Source organism: Tympanuchus pallidicinctus, unplaced genomic scaffold, assembly GCF_026119805.1.
Source record: "Tympanuchus pallidicinctus isolate F22 unplaced genomic scaffold, pur_lepc_1.0 scaffold4, whole genome shotgun sequence".
Classification (NCBI taxonomy): Eukaryota; Metazoa; Chordata; class Aves; order Galliformes; family Phasianidae; genus Tympanuchus; species Tympanuchus pallidicinctus.
Window position 1 is genome coordinate 40,528,892 of NW_026294758.1, and position 27,056 is coordinate 40,555,947.

Consider the following 27,056-nt stretch of genomic DNA (forward strand, 5'->3'; position numbering starts at 1 on the left):
GCTCTGATACCTGGGCTAGTCTGACATTCCTTTTATCCAGAGCTTGAGGTCCAGCAGCCTCTTAACCTGTAAGTTCAAACTGGTGAAGTATATGCCTTGCCTGTACTGATATTTTTATGCAGAGCAGTCCAGTTTTGTGTAAGATATTTTCTTCTTTGAGAGTCAGCTTTCAACATTGATTTCAACAGAGTTAAATGTGCAAAAGATATTACCCCAGAAACATTTAACTTATCAACAGTATTAAGTGCCATTGTACAGATAATTTAACGAGGGCCAGAGTTACCTCATCTTGCAAGCCTGACTGTCTATGTGTATATTATTGTTGGATAAACCCTATGTCATTATTACTTTATTGATAATTCCACAGTTTTATGCGACAAAGACAAATGCATTTTGGAGTTTTGAATTCTGTTCCCAGGCATAAGGGATTAACTTCTAATTTTGGAATTTCCCAATTTTTTATTGTATCCACAGAGCTTGCAAAGATTTTTCTGTTGCCAGGCCAACAGCTGATCACAGATGATAAAAACTCCATAAAAAGTACTACCTTCTGGCACTCTCCACACTACGAGCTTTCTCTTCTTGGGCTATACTAGGCTCACAGTAGCATTTGGTAGCATGGTCTCCCTCAAATAAATCTGCTTCATCAAGGGAATTCAGTGGAAAAGCTGTGAGCCAAAGATATGCAGGAAATGATATCACTTTTTCATTTATACCTCTGTTCTCTTTATTATCGTATATGTTTGGTAAAGAAAGACATTCTTCTTACATTCTTCTTTTCATCTTTCTACCTCTCAGTTACACCGAGTCTGCTGCAAGATGAAAATACTGAAAAATTATTAATATCACTATGAATTTCTAGTAGTTGAAATTAGGATTACACGTGAGCTAGCCTTGACTTTGCAAGTGGAATTAAGGCAGTTCTAATATCTGTCTTATCTCCCCACATTACTTCAGTGAAATAGGTTTTTCTAGAAAGTACCATGACTTTTTTGAAACCGTGTTCTGATTTTTCTATTTTATATACATTTTTCTGATGTTATTCACATTTCAAATCTCTTCCACACTTGCATCTTGTAGCTGAACAAGTCATGTCTGCTCCCTCAGTTCACTGCTGCCTTGCTTTATCTACATTCCAATATTAACTCCCCATGAGCTCAAATATCTCCCTTCTCAGTGGCAACTCCTGGTAAGGTTTTGAATAAACTTGCAGCTATTTGTTTTGTAAGACTTAAAAGAGAAAGCTAATATTTTCTAGTATCAAATGCTTCTCAAAGGACAGTAGAAGAGGGAATATTCTGCTGTTTGCATGTAATTATAACAGCCTTCCTTAAAGTTCCCAACTTTACATATATGACTGTAGGAATGAGATGTTTTCCTTGCAGCTAGGAACTGGCCAGAACTGGCAAATTGCCCCCAAAAGGCTTAATTATGTAGTACAATGTTTATGTCTTGACTTAATATTAAGCAGGTTTCTGAAGCAGAAAGTAAAATGTACAAAGCACTTCTCTTAGGTTTCAGTCCATGGAAATAACTGTTCTCCCTACATCACTGAAGTCTGACTTTTATTTATTTTTAGAATAGAGTAGTAGCTGATTCATCTTTTATTAAGTGAAAAGAAGTAAATGAGTAAATATAAATGAAACTACCCCAGTAGTTTCAAGTTTCATGGTGTGATTTTGCTGGTGCCTTGGGACTTGCCAAGAGGAAAAAGACCATCTTTGGAAATATCCACTACTTACAGGGAAATGGTTTCAATTCAGGCACAGAAAATCTCAGAACAGTGGTGTTCAATATAAAGAAAAAAAATTGCCTTAACTAGAAACAAGATTTGAACCACTGTGTATAAAAAATAAGTAACCCCCACGCTTCACCATCTGTAATAATTTTCTGTCCGTGGGTCTGTGCATATCAAGTAATTTTGTAGCTGAGAGCCTGCTACACCCAGAGCTACAGTGAAATGCAAAGATGGGATCCACCCAAGAGTACTGAGGAAGCCTGCAGAAGTGCTCACCAAGACACTTTCCTTCATTTATCAGCAGTCCTTGTCAACTGAGAAGCTCCCAGGCAATTGAAGACACTCCAGTGTGATGCCCATCTAAAGCAATGGCTAGAGATATCTGGGAAATTACAGGACATACTGGGGAATTTCATGGAGCAGATCATCTTCAATACAATAGGCACGTGCAGAACAATCAGGGCATCAGACCCAACCATCACAAGTTCAAGAAAGGCAGGTCTCCCTAAGCAACCTGATCTCCTTCTATGACCAGGTGACCCACCTGGTGGGTAAGGAAAAGGCTGCCTATGTATTCTGTGAAGACTTCAGCTAGGTCTTGGACACTGTCTCCCAGAGCATTCTCCCAGAGAAGCTGGCAGCCCATGCCTTGGACAAGTATAGTCTTCTCTGGGTAAAAAACGTGTTAGATTCCTGGGTGCAAAAATGGTGGTGAATGGAGTTAAATCCAGCTGGAGACTGGTCATGAGTGGTGTTTTCCAGAGATCAGCAGTGAGGCCTGTCCTGTTTAATATCCCTATTGGTGATCGGGATGAAAGGATTGAGAGCATTCAGTAAGTTTGCGGGCACATCAAACTGGGAAGAAGTGTTGGTCTGCCTGAGGCTAGGAAGGCCCTACAGAGGGATCTGGAGGATCCATATTGGTTTCAAAATCCAGGCTGGATTTCTGAGGTGAGGCCAAGTGTATGAGCTTTAAAAAGAGCAAGTGCTGGGTGCTGCTCTTTGCTTACAACAACCCCATGCATTGCCACAGGCCTGAGGCAGAGTGGCTGGAAAGCTGCATGGAGGAAAGGACCTGAGGGTGTTAGCTGACAGCCAGCTGAACTTGAGCCAGCAGAGTGCCCAGGTGGCCAAGAAGGCCAAGATGGGTCTGGCTTGTGCCAGAAATAGTGTAGCCATTGTAAGGAAGTGATCACCCCTCTTTAAGCAGCACTGGTGAGGCTGCGCCTTGAGTTCTGTGTTCCCTTTTGAACTCACTGCAAAAAAGACATTGAGATGCTGGAGCAGGTTCAAAGGAAAGAAACAAAGCTGGTGGAGGGTCTGGAGCAGAAGTTCTTTTGAGCAGCAGATGAGGAAATGGGGCTCTGTTGAGAAGAGGAAGTTCAGAGAAGTTGATATCGTTCCCTACAACTCCCTGAAGGGAGATTATAGAAAAGGGGTCTGTGTTACCAGGTAACTAGTGATAGGACAAGAGATAATGGCCTTAAGTTATACCAAAGGAGATTCAGATTGAACATTAGGATAAATTTCTTGTCAGAAGAGTGATTGAGCATTGGAGCAGGCTACCCAGGGAAGTGGTGAAGTCACTGTCTCTGGAGGTTTTCAAGAAGTGTGGAGATGTGGCGCTGAGTGACATAGTTTAGTGGACATGGTGGTGATTAGTCAGTGATTGGACATGGTGAGTTTAGAAGTCTTTTCCAAACTTAATGATTTTTGATTCCATGATTCTGTGGTTCTCTGGTTCTATGATTCTAATATCCATTTTATCCCAGGAAATCTCTCCTGTATGTTTTATCTTCCTATTTCAACATAGAAGCCAACATAAAAAGCCTATGCCTATCTGTATTCTATGTTTCTCTTATACTTGTAAAATTGAGGTTTAAAGCCATTTCTGCACTTTTCACATTTTTAACTTCCTTTCAATTCTTATTTAATATCTGGATCATTGGATTCCTACCATGTGCCTCATTTTTTTTCTAAGGCCAGCAAGTCCCTCCATAAAGTAATTAATTCCATTCGTTTCACACTGTTTGTCCATTCTATCACAATTTTAATGAAATTTCTGGTCTGGCCTGTATTGATCCCAATTCAATTAAAAAATAAATAAATAAATAAAATAAAATAAAAAAAAGGTAGACCTAAGAGCATTGCAAAGTTTATCCTAGCTATGATGATTTCAACACATGGAAAATACTTTGCTAAGGCACTTTGCTCTGTAAAGTATGAAAGGAGATGGAAGAAGAAAAAAAATTAATCAGAGAAATCTGTAAACTAATCTATGGCTGGAAAGGAGCTTATTAAATGTCTCTTTCAACAATGCAATAGAGAGAGCATCAAATGAAAGTAGGAAATAATGACTTCAAAGTGAACAGAATACAATCTAATGAATTCCTTGCCTCAGATTGCAATGGACATTAAAAGTTTATTCATGATAAGGAAGAGAAACTGAAGCACAGAGAACTGAAATGCCAATATGCCCCAACAACTTCAGAGGTCCGTAAGCCCCAAATCTGTGAAACATTAGTGAGCAAGCCGGGAAAGTAGCACAACATGCTTCCTTTTTAAATTCTTCTTGAGCCGTATGCTATTGGTTACGCTTGCAAACAGAAATTCAGATAGACCTTTGATCTGATGTGACAAGGCCATTCTTATGGTCTCCATATGCTGATAGAACATCTGGTTAGTTGGGTATCTTTAGGAAGTTGGGAGAAATCTGGCTAATATATTGTTTTTACTACCAAGGCTACTAGGCTTTACATACAAAGCAGTGGACTGTCTGTGGTGCAGCCTGTCGCAAGGCAGTACATCTCCTGCAATCTGAGTAGAGGTGTTTCAGTAGAGGGACGGCTTTGTGCAGGCATAGTGCTGTGGGAGCTGTGTGCTCTGAGCTCATCAGTGTTTTTCACTGTTTACTGGGCCAAGTAAGCAGTCACACAGAAAGACTGAAGCCACTGATAAAATATAGTACTGTACTTGCAGTAAAAATGCACATGGCTTCCAGGTTGTAATTCAGTGCCAAATAACTGAAATTTTCTGAAATCTGGTTGACTTGTGTGAAACTTTAAAGGCCTGTTATATTTTATGTGAAGAAGCACATTAAAAACAAAGAAAAATAGGGAAAAAAGCAAAAACAGAAAGCCCCAATCAGCAACTGCACAAGCTGTACACACATACACACACACACACAAATTTTGGAGAAACAAGCTTATAAATATATGAGCCCCATTATCTTCTGAGTACAAATACGCATTCCCTAGTGCTCCCTACGTCAGAGCTTTCCCAGTTGTCCCCACAGGGTGGTGGTAAAACACTGGATATCTGCCACATCCCGCTATTGCCGAGTCACAGGTGTGACTGCCCAGGGAAAGGAGAAAACCTGGGCTTTGTAAATCGTAATGGTTGACAGAATGACAGAAGGGTTGGAAGGAACCTCTGGAGGTCATCTAGTCCAACATAAGTTTCCCAGGATTGGTAACATCCTGAATCCACTAATCTCCCTAACAACTGAAGGACCCTGATGTCTGCAGGAGCTATTCTCTCTGTACCCAGAGAGATCCCTGTGATGGACACTCTCTGGACACAACTCAGCCTTCTCCAACAAAATGAAGATAGGAAATGAGCAGCACAGAAAGGATTTATGGATTGGCACTGCTTCTGTCCCCATTACCTACCTCAGAGCATGCATATCCACCAAGTGGAAAGAACAATGGGAAGAAAAGACCCTGTGGTCATGCTGAGGACTAAACAGACTGCCATCCTCCAGCTAAAGGAGACCGACACATCTGGCAGTCTGTGCACATATAGAAATTTCTATATGTGAATGTAAGGAGAACATACTCTCATTGCCTTTATCATTAAAGGATTAGATGAAGTGTAATGTCAGATACATAATAATTATTCAAATGCAGCTTTATTCTAACTTGTTATGTCTTTCAGGCCTGAAAACAGGGATATGAACAAAAGATGCCCTAAAGTTGAGAAGCTGAGAAGCTTATTACCTAGATCTAGCTCAGACTGTTACAAAGATTATTCAACTCATATTTGACACAGTGTGATCTTCTCAGCAACATTAAACAAAGCCTTAAGATCTAAAGATGCATAAAATATAGTTTCATTTCATTCTCCCTCACCTTGTTCCCAAATTTTCATCCTCCTGGACTTTTTTAGATCTCCCTAGGAATGTAAGCTGTTGTACTATGCAAAAAAAATGGATTATTCAACAGGAACTGGAGTGTGTATTGAGTGCTTGTAAAAATACATTCACCCAATTACAAATGATCCAAGCCAAACAGCACATCAACAGCAAAACCACCTCACTCTCTGAAGTTACGTTGCATCCAAAGCTAGTAGGCGGCAGCAAATAGATGCACACAGTCAGAAAACACAGCCAATGTGTTGAGTCAGCATGTAAATTTGAACTATATTTTTGCATGAGACATGAAGTACTTCTGATGTTTCTCGGGAGTGCACCATGCAGTTTGTGCCTGAAATTTTGCAGACTCAGATGTAGACTTGCACTTGCCCTGTTTATTCTCTCTGCTCCTCTCCCCGTGGGGCAGCTGAGTGCTAGTGGCAGGTTTTGTTGCTAGCCCAATTGCTTCCTGAACTGCAGTTGATAAATAAAAAGAAACACTTCTGAATGACAACGTTGAGCTCAAAGCCGACTTTGTTCTGCCTTTTCCCAAAGCAACTTAGTGCTACAGCTAAGTTAACCAAGGTGCATGTTTTCTAGCAGGCATCAGCACAAGTCTAGCCTTTACCCTAAGTGAGAGTACAAGATCAAAGCTGAATGAGACTGAAGGATAACATAAGAAGGAAAAACATTTAAGCGCCAGGATGTTCTGCAGGTCAAAGTGAGCTGGACCAGATGTTAGTGATTAAACTTGTAAAGAAGAAGCTAGTTCTAGATCAAGAGCACTCTCCTCCCCATATGCTCAGGCTGTTATTTTTATCCCTGGGATAAAATGGTTTGTCCCAGCATGGTAACTGACACTTCAAGATCAATAGTACAGACTGAACTGCTGCAGTCTGCAGGCAGCATAGGGCCTCTACTGGCTAAAAGGACAGAGCACGTCCTTGCTACGCCTCAGGAACTGCAAACCCATCTGGCGCTGTTTAGCTGAAGCTTTACAGAAAAGGAACTGCCTTTTGGCTTCTGGAGTTTGTCCTTTTTGAAACAAAATGGAGGAGGTACTTAGTACAGCTCTGTCCAGCATATTCCACTTTATCCTTTCACTGGATAAAAAGTAGTTTTCTCCCTGCTTGGCTGTGAAAGGAGTGGGGCATATGCTGTGCTTCAGCCAGAAAAAGAAACAAGTACACCGCGGCAGGGTCCATATCATTGTGGCTAATGTGAAGAGGCAGGTAGGACCCTATTTTGTTGCTATCAAAGGAAGCAGTGAAAGAGGAGACAAAAAACTGATGTTTCACTTAGCAGTTTTTTTCCACACTATTGAGCACACTTCAATGAGGTATTTTTAATGGGTATAGGGGGACACAGCATAAGTTCATGGAAGAGTAATCCAGTAAGGCCAGTAAATAGGAAGGAACAAAAAGTACCACTGATTAAGTCCTAGAGCACTAAGAGAATCTGAGAGAGTGTTCTAGAGAAATGCTGCTGTGAGCTTTTCCTTCAGCTGCTGCCTCTATGTACCAGACAGCTGCTGGGCTCTATGAACCTCTCTGCCTTTGTGCTGTAGTGGTTGAAGCTTGAAAGTGCAGCACAAGACTGCAACAAAAAAGAATGGTGCTTCATCAGGCAAACCTAAGGTGCTGAATAAGATATAGGAGATGGAGTCTGTGTAGCATTCATAATAGTTTAAAAGCCCAGATGCTGTGTATGCCACCTGCAATGTTTCTGCAGCATTATTTATTAACAATGATCATAAAAAAGTAATTTGCAAGATTTAAAGCATTATGTTGCCTGCTCGTGAGGGAGAACGCAGCCCTCTGAGTTCAGTTGCTCAGCACTGCAAAACAGTTTTCCTGCCAGTGATCTGGAAAACTGGAAAACTTAGGAGAGACACAGGCTACGAACATCACCCTTATACCTGCAAATAATTTTCTCATTTATATTTCTTCAAAGATCTTGTGTTTCAATGCACGTGTGTGCAAGTAGCTTTTCTGAAAGTGACCTGGGGAGAAAAAGTGCATGAAGACTCTGCGTTTTTTCACCATTCATTTAATACTGGAATTTTGGAAGTTATCTTAAAACTGCTCCATAGCAGTTACATTATCTAAGACCATCCCCTTGTACTGGGTTCTACCTATGTCTTGCACAGTGCAGGGTTGGGTGTCTTGAAAATGTTGTATATGTGTGTGCTGTTTCCAGTAGAGGCTTCAAGAACTGTACCGATCTGATGCTGTTCTTCAGATGGCACTGACACAAAACCATTCTGCACTGAACATAGAGCTCACGGGGGATTCAGGACCTCAGAGCAGTTGTTGGTTGTAAAGTGTTACAAGTTTGCTTTTACAAACTGTCTCATCTACAGATAAAATGTCCTCCTGCAGCTCGCTGTGGCAGTTTAGGACATCAGAGCTTGTTCTTCTCTTGTCCTGGTGTTCAGATGTAAGCAGCAGAAATACTATCCCAGGCCTTGCTAACAGTACTCTTAGATCTGCAGTGCAGATGTGCCACTCATGTGAGAGGCATCAGAGCTATTACTATTTCCATGCACTGCATGAATTAACATTACATTCTAGCAGAGCTTCTTGGGATAAAAAGAGAATGCTTATAAAAAGGAAAATGATTTTCATTACTTACACGCAGACAGGGTCCTCATCAGGCTAGCGGTACCTTCTTCATCCTGCATCCTTCACTTTGCTTCTTGTTTGTACTACTAGAAGTTTGTTCAGTCAATTCTGCTGAGCCAGCCTGTAGGAGCAGGGAGGCAAAGGCTGGTGCTGAGAAATCAAAAAATGATTTGAGTCATTTCTTGTTTCCCTAGATGAGATGATGACAGCCTGAGAAAAGATCAGCTGGAAGCAAAACTTGTGACAATGCCTATGCTATTTTCATTTGGTATCAATATGCTACAGAAATCAGGCAAAACATACAGCAGCCTGTGGTCCCTCAGAACAGAAATGAGAGCTAGACTAACCCAGTTTCAAAGTTATTCCTCTTCTTGCAAAAAAAGTATGGGCAGGTCTATCATCAATTGACTAATTAGTTGCAGTTTTAATCAAATACTGAGGAAACAGATGATGATGTATGTCAAAGGCTGAGCCTTGAGAGCTTTCATCAGAAAAGTTCCCCACAAAGAACTGGTTGACATAAAGAGAGATGAGTTCCAAGCTGCCGTGCTAACTGCCTCCCAGGACTTGCTCATGCTTTTAAGTGTCCCACATTTCTCCATTACTTCAACTGTGAAAGTACAAGATGCCACTTTTATGAGAAAGCAAGCAGTTACATAGACAGCTGTGGGAAGCAAATCATTGCTTCTCTCATTCTCTTCTGCTTTTTCCCAGAGGATATTCTAAGAAAGTAGACCAGCCCCAGTTTTAGCTCAATCTTAAATTATTAAACATACACTATGCCAGGCCATTAACAAACAGAAAAGATGGTGAAGAAAAAGACTTGCACATATAAGATAACACGATAGTTTTTAGAAAAGTCTTTTAGAAAAAGGTTTTCTTTCTTTTTTTTTTTTTTTTTTTTTTCTTTTTAATATTTTTTTCAGGTGGAAAACAGTTTGCTGTTTTAAGAATAAGAGCTTTTTCATCCTATCAGCGTCCATTTTTGAGTAGGGAAATAGCATATATCATGAAAGTCAATTTCCTTTTTTATAAGCTTTCTCTCTTTATTCTGAGAGGCTCTTCTAGAATGTAATGTTAATTCATGCAGTGCATGGAAATGCTAATAGCACCGATGCCTCTCACAGGAGAGGTGTCTGCACTGCAGATCCAAGGCGTGACTGCTGCTAGGAGAAGGATTGGCCTCACTTAGAAAGCGGTAGAGCTACAGCAGTAGGTACTCAAAAAATAAAACCTCCATGACTCTGATGCCAATGGTCTGCAAAACACTCAGTAAATGTACATCTACATAAACTGCAATAACTTCTTCATATGCAACATCGCTTGCAGCATTACTGAACTCATGATCTTCAGTTGTATTGCTCTAAATGAAGGGAAAATAGGCCACAAGCTAGAGAGTGCTAACAATTTCACAAAACAGTATGGCACCACAGCACCAGCAGTGCTGCAGCAGCATTTGCTCTGCCCTACCTCCTGCCCATTCCACATGCATGGAGCAAAAGGCAGCGAAAAGAGCAATGAAATAATGGAGTGGTCCCTTCAAAAGAATAGGCACTTCATATCACTGCTGCCTGCACAGATTTAGAGCTGGGTGAGGGATGGTAGCAGCTCAAAATTCAGCCTGGCCACCCAGACAACTGACCTGCAGCAACTTCTAGGGCACTTCTAGAAACACTGTGTTGTGTCTGTGCTGAGCTGTGCATGAGAGAGGATGAATGAGTTATACAGGCCTCTTTGAATGCACTTGTGCAATCAGCAATGAGGAGTTATACAACCTCCTCTTCTTGATGGAGAGTGAAGTGCTTTCTTCACTTTCTTGTCTTTATTCAATGTAGCTCAGATGGGGACTGTGCCATTCATGAGAGCGCTGACAATCTTCCTTAAACAAACAGACATAATACCTGGTGATTTTTACTGTGAATTTTAAAATTTTCCCAGAAGGATTTCCCAACTCTATGTCTTGTTCCAAGCCTGGCTAAGTCAGCTTTTAGGCAAAAGATCTAAACAGGCAAAGGAGAACATTGAAAATGATAGCTTAATTGCTGGTGGTAGGGACTATTTTTCTTCATTTGCATCAAGAAGCTCTGAATAGATTGAAAGAGAGTTCAGACCTTCTCCTGAGGTTCTTGCTAAACACTGGGAGGAGAAAGGGAAGACACCATTCCCAGAGATTACAGTGGAAACAGGGTTATCTCTGAGCCAAGAAAAGTAGCTACGGAAATTCCTGTTCACCCCCCAGACAGCAATAATTATGTGCTGCTCATTAGCAGATTACCTGCAGTAAAGCATGCTAGTCTGTTCCAGGATATTCTTCTTCCATATAAATATTTCCCTTTATGTATACTTTAACTGTACCTCAGTGACAAGAGAGAAAGGTTCCAGGCACTGCTCACATTTTTCCTACACAGAAACTCTATGCCAGCCAATGCCATTTTCTGCCTCGTATAGCAGGATACCCTGTTAAACCTGCTGCAACTCTTCTGCCATTTTCAAAATTGAGCTTGTAAGAAAGAAGATTTTGTTGTTTATTTCCACTGCAACTTAAAGAATTCACTGGTGATATTTCTACTGCCCATGTCTTGTTGCAGACAGACTTCAGCACCTGAGCAGAACCTGATGATGTAGCACATGTGGGTTGTAGAGCAGTCTGTCTGTATTTCATATTCCAGAAGACACAGCTTTCTTCTTATGTTTCTGTGTTAGAAAGAAAGAGCCATCAATGCAAAAATAACAACAGAAATATCATCTATGAGATCAGATTATCCTGATTCAAAAAATTCAGTGAAGAATGATCTCAGGCCCTGGGTCTTGTTTCTGTCATAATATCTTCATTTCCTTTTGATACTTATTTCACTAACATGACAACTATTATCATAATAACATATCTCAACAAGATTATAACTTCAGAGGAGGTCTACCAGAACAAGTAAGAATCTGGTAGGAAATCACGGGTAGGAGATTCACTGCTTGCTTTTCATATTTCTAAGACACTCAAGAAGGACAGGAAAAAGCTGTGTGATGCTTTTCCTTCTCATCATTTCCCTACAGTCATTGATCCAGATAACCTCAACCTGTGAAGTCTCTCTGTCCATTGCACTGCTGGTAGGCATTTAGTCAGCAGAGCCACTCGCAACAGCAAGAGTTCAGGAGTTCAGAGCATGGGGCTTGTGCCTAGAGAGAGAGATCTCACCCACTTCGAAGGCAGGCAGAGGACAGAGTAACCAGGGCACTGCTCAACGTGAAAAAACACAGTTGTGTGTGAGGAAGAAATATCATTCTGAAAAGGGCGCCTGGAATGATAAGTAAAGCATGTAGATTTCTGGGCTTCCACAAGATTCAGAGAAGAACCAGAAGATTTGGATTCCTGCTATAACTATAACTCTTAGCCCACCACTCACAGCACGCATACTGAGGCTGGTACAGCTTCTAGCAATCCAGGAGAAGATCACTACATGAAATCTCAAGGCAGTGGCCTCAGTCTGTTGAGCAAGAGGTCAAACAAGGATGTGAGAGAACAGGTCAACGAGAAGATTAAACAGTATCTACCTTAGGTGATTGTTTTCAGAAGCAGGAGGATGAGAAAACAATTATTTTTCTTCATCAACTATGCAATGAAGAAAATGGGAAACAATATTCTGTTCACAGCTACCACAGTAAACTTTGTTTCAGGCCAGCTTTGTCACCCTTTGTTCTCTGTCTCTTGCTTTGTAGGAAATAATACAATTCTCAAAGCTGCAGTCACTGTTAACACTGGTTAATAAAATTTTATGACTATGTGCACACATAACTTTAGCACAATGAGTGAAAGGTTCTGCTTATTGAAGTCAGCAACACTGAAGGACTTGAACATGGAAAAAGTCCAGTAATTTTTACACCTAATCCTCTAGCAAAGGGCTTGGGACCTTACTGAACAAATAAACACATAGAAAAGTCTTTGAGAGTAGCAGAGAACATGCAAGGACAAGAACAGGAATCTGCCAGCCAATTAAGCTATGCCTTCTCTTTTAGGAATAAAATTAGAATTGCCAAAATTCAAGATAAGTTTGAAGTTCTGAAGCAAATTAATTTTAGATTTACCTGTGCTACCTGCAGAAAAAAAACATTCTCTGTGGGAGGCTGACATGATTATTAAGATGAATCTACGTATTTACAAAAATAAAATGAGTATTCTAACTGGATGTGTAATAAAGATGATGACATGAATATGGATAAAAAGAAGGAATGGCTAATAGGAACGACAATATCGAAGGGGAAATCACAGCCCAAGAAGCAGAGGATTTAACAAACTTGAAGTTGATACTGTGTGCCCAGAAAGTGGTGTGAATAGTGTTTGTAGGAAAGAAAAGCAAAAAGCTACTCCAACCATTAGGCTGAAGTTACATGACTAAGGTCATATTTACACAGTAACAGTTCATCTGGCAGTGGAAAGCTGAACTGGAAAGGAAGAATTGCACGATTCCCATATCTGTTGAATTTGACAGCATATGATATAGTGTCAGATTTACAAGGACTGCAGGAAGACAGATAGCACTTGAATAGATAACATTAGAATAAAATGTGCCAAGCTTCATCCTTAAAAAAAATAATAATAAAAATCCATAAAGAAATTTCGTACCAATCTTTGCAATATATGGAGGTTTTTAACCCAGTATTTGACATGGAGAGGGAACCTTCCTGTACGAGCTTCCATACAACCTAGCCATGCAGTGGCTGATGTCTCTTGCTTTGTAGCACATAGAATTTTTACTTTCTTCATGTGTTTGCCACTCAGAATGCATCATTAGAAGAACTGGTTTGTGGCAATTTAAGTATACCTAATTACTTAGTCAGTCTGATCTCTATGAGGTCAAGGCTAATCTCTTCTAAAATCCAGACCTTCTGCTTTTGTTTAATATAGCCCTCTGAGATTAAAATGGGATTAGAGTTTATCTGATGCGGAGAGCAGCATCTTCTGATGAACTCTCAAACTATTCTTTTCCAAACACCACTAGGTGGAAATGGTGTCTTGCAGTGGCCCTGGGCCCTATACACCAATATACGTACAGCACTTGTTGACTTTTTGGCCCCCACGTGAAGCTTTGAAAGTCAAGTTTGTTATTTCCTGTAACCAGATCCAAATTTATACCCTACATATGGAATACATAGACAGAGACATTAGACCTTGTGGTTTTCTTTTACTCATTCATCTCTATGCATTTTAAATTTATTACAGCAGTAAAACTTAAGTAAATTTAAACAACTGGGAGTTCCCAAGCTAGACATTTAGTAAAGTGTTTAAAATTTCTTATATTTTATTACTCAGCTTTACTGTTACTTTTTTCTCCTTTTTAAAACATTAGTACTGACTAATGTGTTAACCCAGGCCGTTCTATGAGTCTGTGATTATGCTGAACTGGGTTGTTTTTAATTTATCTTCGTTCTACATCTATGTTATAGGTACTCCAGAACAAACATGTCTATGTGTTCCAAATCATATGCCTCAGATTTAATTTGTGATAAAGACAACAGAAGGATTGCAAAAACAAACAAACAAACAAAAAACACTCAAAAAACCCTAGCTGTGATAATGGTAGTCTGCTACAGGTTTCTTTTCCTTGTGCTTTGAATATAGCTATTCTTCTGCAGTATATTCTAGCTCAACACAATATTTTTAAAGTCTAGAACTGAGGCTAGCAGTGGAAGTAAAATGAATAAAGATGTTTGATTAATGCGTTCTCGTTATCCAGAATCTATGAAACCCAAAAATAATACGACTGTCGATGAGGATGATGTAAAATATCACCAGTAAAGTACACTAAAAAGCTCAATATGGAGTGAGTTCTGAAAGTGCTATTTTTGCCCAGACAGACTGCTTGGCTGCTGTCCTGGATTTCAGCCTGCTCTAGATGAGGTGATGCTATGGCAGTAGCTAAAGTAATTAACAAGGTCAATCCTGCCAGCTCACTATAAATCTGAAGTAACAGCAACTGAGGTTCAGATCAAGAATGACTGAGAAGAAAAACAGGTATTTTATCTTAAGTTGTAGCACTGCCAATATCAGACCATGCTGCAAGATGAATTCAGCATTTCTCTGCCCTGACACGATCCTTAGCCATTGCACCCCACTCACACAGAGGTTGTTTTTCACGTGATATTATTTCCTACTAGTAGAGTTGGAATTCAGCAATCAAAGTTATATCCTTACCTTCTTTCATAGAATCATTAATGTTGGAAAAGACCTCTGCAACATCTAGTCCAACTGTATAAACATCACCATCACGACCACTAAACCGTATCACTCACCGCCACATGTACAGATTTCTTGAAAATCTCCAGGTACAGTGACTCCACTATTACGCTGGGCAGCCTATTCAAATATCTCCTTTCAGGTCATTGTAGAGGGCAATAGGGTCTCCCCTGAGCCTTCTCTTCTCCAGGCTGAACAACTCCAGCACCCTCAGCTGCTCCCCATAAGACCTATGCTACAGACCCTTTCCCATGTTTGTTGTTCTTCTCCAGACATTCTCCAGGGCTTCAGTATCTTTGTAGTATTGAGAGGCCCGAAACTTAGAGTTTGTCTTTGGCTCTGTTTGGATGTTGAAGCAAAAGCCATGAAACGCAAGCTCTTGAAACACAAGTGTGCCTGTAAAAGAGTTGACTGAGTTATCAAAAATCTTCAGAGGAAGCTACAGAAGATGCTTTTAACAAGAGGGACAATTACATCTTCTTAGTAATATGAGATCGGCTACCACATACTTTTACTTGTGAAAATGATAAGTCCATTGAAAGTTTCAAACAATCACACCAAACGAGAATGAGTGAGAATATTGTATCAGTACATAAAATATAGAATTTTTTATCTACAAGATTATCAAATGTCATCTTAACAGAGTATACTATTGTATGAATACATGAGGATGAAAACAGCAGTTATTGCCATTACCAACACGTTATAATAATTTGCTGTCATTTCCTAAGATGTTACCTAGTATTCCCTCTTTGCATGACAGCATGACTAAATTATTTTTTATGGCTATAGTGCCTGTAAGTTTCAATTTGAAGGCTTGGTAGTGTCTCTTGTAATTATTCTGAAATATTATTATGATGAATAATGTAGAAATCTGCTTTTCACAAAAGGTCACAAGAATCTGAAAAGTTACTTTGTTCACCATGTCATCACAGAAAAGAATTACCACTACTCAGAAATATTCACTTATTCCATCAGGTTGGAACCACTCATCTACTGTGGTTAGTGTAATAAGAGAAAATCAAGTTACTGAGTAGCAAGCAACATTTTAGGTCATGGTGCCCAACTATGATAGTTTTGTAAAACATAATTTGCAGGCTACATAGCTAAGATACTCCATTTTCTGCCTGACCGTAATTTCACATAATAATACATTACCTTCGGTCCTAAATTGCTTAGTAGAATGATTGGTTCTCAATTCATCTTAATGGCTGAAAATGGAATTGTAAATTGTTAAGCTAATTTTGTTCCTAAACTTTCATATTATCCAATTCATGTCACAGCTCTCATGGGATTCTTGACAAATATTGTCATTTCTTTGTATTTTTTCCCTTTAAATTCATTTAATATCATGTATGATAGGAAAATTCAAGCTCACCTTATTGTTGCTTGTGCTACTCATGGAAAGAACATGTTTAATTTTCTGATCACAAGGCCTGGAGAGCACACAGCATTGGATCAGTATATCTTGCAGGGAAAACACTTTTTAAAGGGACCAAAACAGCTGAAGATGTATTGTGTTGAACATATTCTCTGAAATTAATCCCTAGCTATTTTCATTTTTTCACTCATTTCTATACTCTGCATAGAGTAATGCAGTTTTTTGTTCAGGAGATTAAAATAAGCTTCCTGCTTTTTCTTAGTTAGCAAATAAGGTCTTTCTTTTTTTCCTGGGCTGACATACAGCTGATATAGTGTATATGTTTCTAAAGTAAAAGGTCTTATCCTCCTGTCTCTGTGCTTCTAATAAATAGATAGAAATACATCTTGTGTGTCAGAAAAAATGTGCAAAGCCGACAACAAAAATGCTTAAATTGAATCTCGGAAAGAATCTAGCCTGTTAAAGAACTTCAATTTAGTTGACTAGGAATTGATCTTCTAACACCTCAGAGACTGCTTTGCTAGAAAACAATGTGCTACATGATATTGCATCAGTCTTTCTTGCCAGATACTACAAAACTGATAATGCCTGACAGTGGGATACTGCATAATAGACATAAGTTGGGAAAATGACATGGAGGATAGATTTTGTAATTAACGTATCTTAACAAAATCAATTCAGCTGATTAGTGGAAAAATACATAATATAATTACAGCAGCCAACTAAAAATGGTATTTGTTGTCAGATTTTAATAATAGCTGGCATTGTTAAATGATAAAATGGCATAATGAAATTATGGCTTGCCACTACAGAGGTTTTTCATGACAACAACTTGAAAAAGCATTGTTAAAATAGGGGGTGAAATCTCTTGGTTGCTGCAATTATGCAAATACGTGCAAAGCTGCATCCAAGAGGGAAAAAAAAAAAAAGAGAAAAAAAAAGAAACACAAAAAAAGATCAGTGCTGTTTGCGGTTTCCAGAGATGTAATATGCTTACATATTTAGAATCACAGATTCATGGAATTATTAAGCTTGGAAAAGACCTCTAAGATCATCTAGTGCAACTGCCAGCTCATCACTACCACGCCCGCTAAACCATGTCACTCAGGGCCACGTCTCTCTGTGTTTCTTGAACACCTGGAGAGACTCAACCACATTCCTAAGAAGCCTGTTCCACTGCCTAACCACTCTTTCAGAGGATGTATTTTTTCTAAAATCCATCTGAACCTCCCATTGTACAACTTGAGGCCACTACTGCTCATTTTATCAAGTTACCTAGGAACATAGGACAACCCCATCTTGCTACAGCCTCACTTCAAGGAATCACAGAAAGCGATACAATCTCGTGTGAGACAGAGAACCACAGAATCATGGAATCAAAAATCATTAAGTTTGGAAAAGACTTCTAAACTCACCATGTCCAATCACTGACTAATCACCACCATGTCCACTAAACTATGTCACTCAGCGCCACATCTCCACACTTCTTGAAAACCTCCAGAGACAGTGACTTCACCACTTCCCTGGGTAGCCTGCTCCAATGCTCAATCACTCTTCTGACAAGAAATTTATCCTAATGTTCAATCTGAATCTCCTTTGGCACAACTTAAGGCCATTATCTCTTGTCCTATCACTAGTTACCTGGTAACACAGACCCCTTTTCTATAATCTCCCTTCAGTGAGTTGTTGGGAATGACATGAACTTCCTGAGCCTCCTCTTCTCCACAAAATCCCGTTTTCTCATGGTCCTTGGATCTTTTCCTCCATGCAGCTTTCCAGCCACTCTGCCTCAGGCCTGTGGCAATGCATGGGGTTGTTGTGAGCAAAGTGCAGCACCCAGCACTTGCTCTTGTTAAAGCTCATACACTTGGCCTCACCTCAGAAATCCAGCCTGTCCAGATCCCTCTGTAGGGCCTTCCTAGCCTCAGGCAGACCAACACTTCTTCCCAGTTTGATGTGCCCGCAAACTTACTGAATGCTCTCAATCCCTTCATCCCGATCACCAATAGAGATATTAAACAGGACAGGCCTCACTGCTGATCTCTGGAAAACACCACTCATGACCAGTCTCCAGCTGGATTTAACTCCATTCATCACCATTTTTGCACCCAGGAATCTAACACGTTTTTTACCCAGAGAAGACTACACTTGTCCAAGGCATGGGCTGCCAGCTTCTCTGGGAGAATGTTCTGGGAGACAGTGTCAAAGCCTTTAAAGTCTAGACTTTAGGTACACAGCCTTTTCCTTACCCACCAGGTGGGTCACCTGGTCATAAAAGGAAATCAGGCTGATCAAGCTGGATATGCCTTTAATAAATCCATGCTGGCTGGGCCTGATGCCCTGGTTGTTCTGCACATGCTACGTGACTGCATTCAAGGTGATCTGCTCAGGATGGAAATGAACAGTGATTGAAATCATGGATGGGTATGGTGGAGGATGTCACACTGGCTAACCTAAAATATCTGATGCCTTTGCTCTAGGAAGAAGGAAAAGGGATGTGAAGAAAGTATTGTAAGTGAGAGACCTAAATTCAGCTACATTTATATCAAGATATATCAGGACATCATCTACTATAGGAAAACAAAACCACAACTTTCTGAAAATTTAAACAACAATACAGGATGCTAATAGATCAAATGAAAATGGTTATAAAACTTAATAAGTTGACTAACTACAGGAATTTGACAATGCCTGTTATAAATCAGTAGGGGAGTAAAATATGCTTTGGAAAAATCAGGTATGATATCTGGAGCTGGTGCTATAAAAAAACTGAGGAAGTCTTGAGCAGGCCTGCTGCAGATGTTGAACTATTGCTCAGAAAACTCATTCATCCATAGCTTTTGGACTCTCAACAATTTGCAGTCACTGATGTTTGAAAACATACAGCTTTCCTCAGGACTTCACAGCAGCAGGTTGAACTCTATGGGAAGAACCACATCCCACTCTGTATTGTGGTCCACAGTGTCTTTGGTAGCACCCACAGACCAGTTAGCTCCTCCGTGCCCACAAGTAACACCTGGAAGCAGGGCTCCTCTCTGCTTCATGCTTCTCCTTTGCACCAGGGCATGGGCTGAAGCAAAGCTTGTCCGTTTGTCCCTTGATTCCTCCCAGCTTCATCCAAGGCAGCCCTAATACTAGATGTGCAGGACAGACTAGAAGCTTTCTTGCTCATTTGCTGATTCTACTCCCATTAGAGACTCATGGGGTCTGTGCTCTGCTAATACATTTGCTGGAGAGAAGAGAGGCTGTTTGGTATTACATTGTGTTGATTTGTGTCCTGGTTTCAGCTAGGACAGAGCAGATTTTCTTCATAACGCCTGGTGTAAAGCTATGTTTTGGTTTCCCGTAAGTGGAGGGACATTTTCATCAGTCTTTTACACCAACTCCCCTCAGTGTTATAGTTTTTCCACACAGTGTCACATAGTATGAAATATCCCTTTGGCCAGTTTAGATCTCTGTACAGCACTGCTCAGCAACAACTAAAACATCAGTATGTTATCAATATTGCTTTCTCTCCTAATGCCAAAATCAGATCACACTGTTACAAAAATCAGCTCAGTCCTATCTGAAACCAGGAAGTCTTACTATGTGAACTCATTACCTTCTGTCCATAATAAAGTTTCAGGTAATAAACTTTAGAGATGGAAGTAGCATACTTACATGAAGATAAACATAACATTTGCACTTATTTAATTTTGATTTTTAAAATGTATTAACCAAAAATAAAGATGAATAGCAACACTTCTAGTTCCTATTTGCTAGCCCATAAGAGCACGTTTGTGGAGATGTCTCCCTTCTGCAAGTACTTGAAAACCAAATTCTTGATTTACTGCATAAACAACTACACTGACCTAAGTGACTTTCAAGCCTCTATTTGTCCAACACAAGCTTACTCCCCACTTCTATTACTCCTCACCAAAGCGTCACTTGAGTAAGATACTTTGCAAAACAAAGATCAGTCCCAAACCCTTTTGCTTTGATACATTTGAAACAGCACAGGCAGAACCTTCCCAGCTTTTCTGACATCCTGAAGTGGCAATAGCCATTAAGAACTCTGAGGAAGATTTTTAGACTCTGCAGGAAATAATGCTGGTGGTCCAGCTGGAGGCAGCTGCAAAAAGTCAACATCTTTCAGGTCTGACACAGAACAGAGAGTCTCATCATTAAGGATCACATATCTGGACTAGCCCCAGATCAAGTAATTGTGTTCCATCTTCTTAAATTGTCCTTAATGTAATGAACATGTTACAGTGACCTTTAGAATATCTAACTGGCAACGCATCTGAGCTTTTTGAATATTTAAGCCATCTTCCAAATTATCTACCATTTGTTTATTCCAATCTTAGCCTACACATTAAACTGTATCATAATCAAGATGAATTTTAAAACAAAAATATGGTTAATTCCAGATCCCTTTATTGTATTTTCTCTTGAATTTCAATTGTGGAAGTAATTCTACGCTGCTTTCCTCAAACTACTCTGTTGGAATGTTTCATCTGTCTGATATTTTAAAAACTACTGAAGTGCAACAAAAGATCAAAATTATTCTAAGGAACACAAGTTTGTAAACTCGGGAAATTTGGCTAGGTCTTGGGATGAGTATCCACAAAGGAGCTGTAATGAATACAGAAAAATTGTTCATAGTTGAATTATTTGGACAGTCTAGGGTTGAGCCTTCCTCTTTAAAAAAATATTGGCTTGTCTTCAGAAAGCTTCTCAGGGTTTCCATTTACTCCAGTTCTAACTTTCCTTTCATGTTTTGATTCCAGATTCTCTTATTAGTTTGAAAGGTCTGGTTTTTTTCAGTTGATGGGACTAATTTTGCAGTGCTGCTTTAAACCAACTCTTTTGATCTGACTCTTTAATTTAATACTGCATGAATCAAAGTTGTGACCACTACCAAATGCAGAGCCTAATACATCATCTGTTCTTTAAAATATTTTTGTTTCTGTTGCATCCATAAAAAATTTCGAAACTACAATGACAGGTGCAGTCTTTGTTCTTCTGGCCTCAGCATGTTATTGCCTGTTGTATATGAACATCCAGTTTTGAGTTCACACATGCTGGACTATTAAACAAGAAGTGTTAGTTGGTACTGTGTATAGAAGGACCAAATAGTGTGTAAGGGAATTGACATATTTCCTTTTCCCTTTTCCTTTTCCTTTTCCTTTTCCTTTTCCTTTTCCATTTCCTTTTCCTTTCCTTTTGCTTTTGCTTTTCCTTTTCCTTTCCTTTTGCTTTTCCTTTTCCTTTTCCTTTTCATTTTGCCTTTTCCTTTCCTTTTCCTTTTCCTTTCCTTTTCCTTTTCCTTTTCCTTTTGCCTTTCCCTTTCTCTTTCCCTTTCTCTTTCCCTTTCCCTTTCTCTTCCCCTCCTCCTCAGAAGTATCTAGTGGTTGGTGACCTTGGCCATGGCACAGGGGTAGAAACCAGATGATCTTTGAGGTCATTTTCATACAGATCATTCTACGATTCTATGATTGATTTTATGATCTGGGAGCTAGCACTGACTTCAGTCTTAAGATGCTGTTCTACCATTTTATTTTATTTTTATTTCTGTTTTGTTGTTGTTTTTGGTGGTGGTTTTTTTTGTTGTTGTTGTTTTGCTTTTGGTTTTTGTGTTTGGTTTTTGATTTTTTTTTTGCACACGTGTAGTGGGTTAGTCAGTAGATTATCTCATAAATGCTCACCATTTCACATCTTACTATTCAAGGACAATTTTAAACTTAGATTTATTTCCCTGAAATATTCCACAAGGTCTGAGTTTACATAAAAATCAGATTACTGCAAAGATGCAGAAAAATAGTCTGTAACTCATCAAATGCAAGAAATCTGAGCATGTTGAACATGTGAATAGAAGAAAAGAAAGAAAAGAGTAATTACAGCATGATGGCATAGCAGAGAAGATAGTTTAATTTGTGAGAATTGTATGGCCAGTGGGAGACATTTGCCTCCAGCTCTGCCTTGATGATGATCTGGGCAAAAATAGATTGGGTAAGTAATCAGTTATAGCTTATATCAAGCTTGACCTTGTCCTGGTTTCAGCTGCAACAGAGTTGATTCTCTTCATAGTGTGTGGTATGATGCTATGTTTTGGCTTTAGGAGAATAACAATGTTGATAACACAGCAATGCTTCAGCTGTTGCCTGAGTAGTGCAGCACAGAGCCAAGGGCGTTTCAGTTTTTCAGCTTCTAGGACTGAGGAGGCACAAGGAGCAAGGAAAGGACAGAACCAGCAAGCTGACTCCACTGACTGAAAGGATATTCCATGCCACATTTAACATTCTGAACAGTAAAACTGGAGGGAGTTCACCTGGCAGAGAGATGCTGCTTGGACAGTGGCTGAGCATAAGTCAGTGGGTGACGTGCAATTGCAATGTACGTCACTTGTTTTGTATATATCTATTACAATTACTATTATTTTTCTATTATTTTTTGTCTTACTAAATAGTTTTCATTTCAACCCGTGAGTCCTGCTTTGTTTTTTTCCCCAGTTTTCTTTCCCATCCTTCTGGGAAGGTGCTGAGGCACTCCTGTGTCTTTCAAAACACAAGGAGCAGGAGATCTCATGCTGAGGCAGCAAGATTCATGACATTACTGAGAAGCTGGGAGCAATACTGGAGCTCATCCACCAAACCAGCAAGCAATCCTAAGGCTGCTTGAATTGCCAGCGCACAGGGGTTTTTTCTCACGAATGAGCCCGGTAGGCCACAGGTTGTAATGAAATAAGCTTTCCCTTTGACTCCACACCTCCTTGCTGAGGTTAAATAATGGCACTAACATACATGGAATGTCATAGGAGAAAATTAGCATGTCTGAAAGGGAAAGGAATCTGAAGGAGAGAGTCATAGAGCCTCATTCCCTGCTCACTGGGAATTTCTATGACTGTTTAAGTAAAAACAATCACCTGGGCATTATATATCTAGGTAAGTGGATTTCAAGAAGGATGCAGTATATTTTCTGTCATGTCACTCGATGTCATGTTATGGTTCTGCTCTGATATGGATGTATCAGGCCTAGGAGATGGACTTGAAGGGACTCTTACACATCCCTTTCAACTATGATTCTATGAAGGCTGCCCCTTATGGAGACTAACATACACATTCATGATTGCCTACTCATTGTTTTGGACGTTATAAGAAAAGAACTTTATTTAGTATTCTATAAATACAGCACAAAAAAAAGCCTTTGTCCTTTGATGTATTTCTACATTTTTTTCATAGTGTTCATTAGCAATAACTGAATCAAAAATTTAGCCTCCTTACCGTAAGTTGTTACAGTGTGTATTACAACTAAGCAGAACATAGACAAAACCACTAGATTTCTCATACTGCATATTAAAAAACAAAAATGAAAAAAGAAAAAAAAACACCTGAAGTAATCTGAAACCCCTCAAAGAATTACAATATATATATATATATTTGTAACAAAATATAAATTTGAATTACAACTGATCATGTTTCACACAGTAATCCTATCAGGAGTGTTTCAAACAGCAAGCGTTAACAAGTGGGATGTAACAACCCACTGCAAGTTAAAAAGCTTTGAGATCATATTAAACCTATGCTTACAGCTAGGTAAATTACACCTTCTATGTCTTCTACAACTAAAGCCTAAGCATGGCCAGACGGTGGTGTGGCAGCAATTAGCAGTAGCTGCACAGTGACACTGGTCTGTACAGCACCTTTGCCCTCCGGCCTGAGTCTACTGCTGTGTAGAAGTTCAAGTTTACTTCCTGATGTATGAAATGAAATAAGAAATGCTTCTAATTTCAGGCATTTGCGAAATTTCCTCATCACTGAGAATTTATAATAGTTTCTGAATGCTAAGTTTTAATAGCCTCTTTCTTATGAACTACCAGAAACAAATTGGTCTGATGATTAATTTAAATAAGGCTGTTTAATTTTTCACAATGTGATGAAAAATGTATTGCTTGGGTTATAGATACAGTTTTTGCTCCTCAGATACTGTGATCTATATATGTGTTCGCTTATTACTTTTATTACACAAGCAAATGGTGCGACATACTTTAGTGTTGAAGACTGCGTCAGTGTTTTAACTTAACTCTGTGTTGTCACCTTTGTCACCCTCTTCTTTCACTCGTTGTACAATGCAAAGCAGGAGAGGGAAGGGGGAGAAGAAAAAGATATTTCAAATGTCACCTTTTCACAGATGCAATTAGCATTTAAAAGCTTAAAATCAATTTTCATTCAAATATGCCGCTTCTGTAGCCATGGTAACCACCTCATCAGCTTTATCTTCCAGCTTTAGAAGGTACTGCTGTGATACTTGGAGATGTTGTCATTCAGGATTTTTCATTTGGCTCTCTCTTCCTTTCCTCTCCTGTGGACAAAAGACACATCTGTGCTTGCTCATAACAAGTCTAGGATGTAAAACAGCAAAGAAATACTGCAAAAGAATAAAGAAGAATGCTTTACTGTTTCAGAGAGTGCATCCCACATAGCAAATTAAAAACGGTTAATGTGTCCTGCTTATATAAAAATGAACACCTAGTCATGGGCACAAATGCATAACTGCAGAATGCATTTAGCAAGTAGATGTCTTTTCTCTTCTTACTTAAGAGAAACATAAAGCCAGATGTAGCCCAAAGATAGGTTCATTCAGCTAACCCAATTATACTGCATTTAGCCAGGATATGCCCTGACATTTAATTTTGAGAGCATAATATAGAAACTGTTTTATTGTTAGTTATGTTCCTAACACTAATTGAACAGCGCTTTTTTGTTTCTGTCATCTTTATTATGCAAAATGTAGGCAAGAAAAGGTCAGGTTAATGAAGAGATACCTATCTAGGTACTACATCATTTTTGTTATGGCTTTTATTTTCCTTGGACTGCAATAAATGTTTGCTACTGGGAACACAACTGCCACAACTACAGAAAAATGTATGGATACTGCAATTCAAGTCTTTTCATAATAATATAAATAATGTTATTACAGCAGTTCTTCTCTCACTGTGGTCATTCACAAGATTCAGCTGCTTTCACTAATATTTCAGAAGCTGATGGATACTGGGGCACTACACACATATCCTAACCTGTCTTTTGACATCTACAAAGCTGCAAGAACATCTGGACATCTTTTTTCAAGGCCTTTTTTTTTTTTTTTTTTTTTTTTTTTTTTAACAAACTGCAAGCCACAATGCACCAACCACAAGAACTCACATAAGCACACTTACCTCTAGCCTTGGCGTGGCTGAGTAGGAGCACAGTTGATGCATTTCATCTGTGTTCTGCATATATAGACACCGACCATATATATACATAAAATATACATACATACATAAAATGCAGGTTTTTATTAATAAAATAAATGCATTTTAATGAATTATTGTGTATGTCATGTCCCTAAGTGGATAGTCAAAGCAGTTTCCACATGTTCTTTTATATTTCAGGTGCAGGATGATGCAATGATGTGAGTAATCAATAGGCATCCTCCACTACCTGTCAGCCTCTAAAATGAGAACCTTCCAGCGTGAAATGCAACTAAACCACCTGTGCCAACAACTGTCTTCTGAGGCAACTTAAAAGACATTGCCGTCGCTTGAAACTTTTGAAATTCTGGAAATACCTTGTTTTGTTTTGTATCTCTTGCAAGTCCATGTTGTCCCTTGGATATCTATTCGCTTTCTGTGAACAAGTTTTCACCATCTCACAGCTCTCTAGAATTTTTCAGTTTCCCATCATTGCTGAAGTAATCTAAAAGACCCAAGCATTGAAAACTGCAGGTATGGAGATGAAAAAAGATGACATGCTTCAGACTTTTTTGGACAACCAATATCTTTCATACAATATCCCAAGAATAGCTGTAAGGATACTTCAAATGTCAGTCATTGCTCCTCCCTCCCCCCACTTAATCAAAACACATCTTTGTATTCCCCACAAATAGAGTTATGTTGTTTACCAACTGGTGAAATCACAGCTCAGAAACGAAGGCAGTAGAGGCTGGAAAAATCAAAGTTATTCTGTAGCCCAAAGTGGCCAAGAGTACTATCTGCTTGCTGCTTGCAGCAGACTTCTTCAGAACTTGAAAAGGGCATCACTGAAAACAGAATAATGTTAGTGAGCTTGCAACCAAGCATTTCCTAGATCTCAACTTCAAGACTGTACTGCCCACCCCCATGCAAGCAGACTGCTTCTGCATGCTCTCACCTAATCTCTGCACTTGTCAGATATGTCCACATGGAAGTATTTCCCAGCTCTGCTCATTCAGTGAACAGCTTCCTGTGGGGCTGGCCTACCCACATTAGGTTACCTCACTGTACCCGCAGATTGCTTCGTGGCTTTCTGTAACAAAGACATCAAGTAGGACCACAAGTGGTATTTCAGCAGAGCAGCACCTCTATGCCCTAGTGGATCTGCAGCACTTAGCACATGAAGGTAGCGATGCTGAGGCACTGCAGCAGTTCCACTGTATTTGAATCTTGAATTTATTGCTTAACAAACCGGAGTTTACCGAGTATATACCCTTATTGAAAGATGAAGGAAAGGTCTGGATCTGAACTTCCCCTGTTTTCTAGGGAGCGCAGTTCATCGGTCTCTGTGCCAGTTCTGAAGAGCTGTTTAAAGACAAGTGTGTTTCTAAGTAAATTACTGATGATTAATAACTATCGGTGGGCATGTCTCCTTCCTTAAAGTCAGAACAAAAACGCTATGTTCTTTTCTTTCATTTCCTGATTTCCCTTCAGAAGACATTTGGAACAAAGGACACGCTGATGAGAAGACATTTCCTTTTTAAAATTACCCCTCTCCTCGAAGCTCATCACTGCCTATGGAGGCAGCAAATATTACTTAACTCCGTTAACCGGCAACCCGAGGCGTAAGGAAACCCTGCCGCCGCTCCCTTACCGCTACCCGCACTCCCGTACCCGTCAGGGGGGCGACGGGGCTCTCAGAAGCCCCCGGCGGCCCTGGGCGGGAGCGGGCCGCCTCCTGCCC

General features: G+C 39.6%; 1 long non-coding RNA gene across 2 annotated transcripts; it reads right to left on the reverse strand.

The window, feature by feature from the left end:
* Positions 1–23,296: 23,296 nt before the first annotated feature.
* Positions 23,297–26,982, reverse strand: LOC128089270 (uncharacterized). Of its 2 annotated transcripts, XR_008210475.1 has the most exons (5): positions 26,271–26,982; positions 26,023–26,160; positions 25,690–25,840; positions 25,298–25,351; positions 23,297–24,441 (listed from the first exon to the last, which is right to left on the reverse strand). It is a non-coding gene; the product is annotated as an uncharacterized LOC128089270 (long non-coding RNA). The 2 variants fall into 2 exon arrangements; XR_008210476.1 differs by lacking the exon at positions 25,298–25,351.
* Between the last annotated feature and the right edge of the window lie 74 nt (positions 26,983–27,056).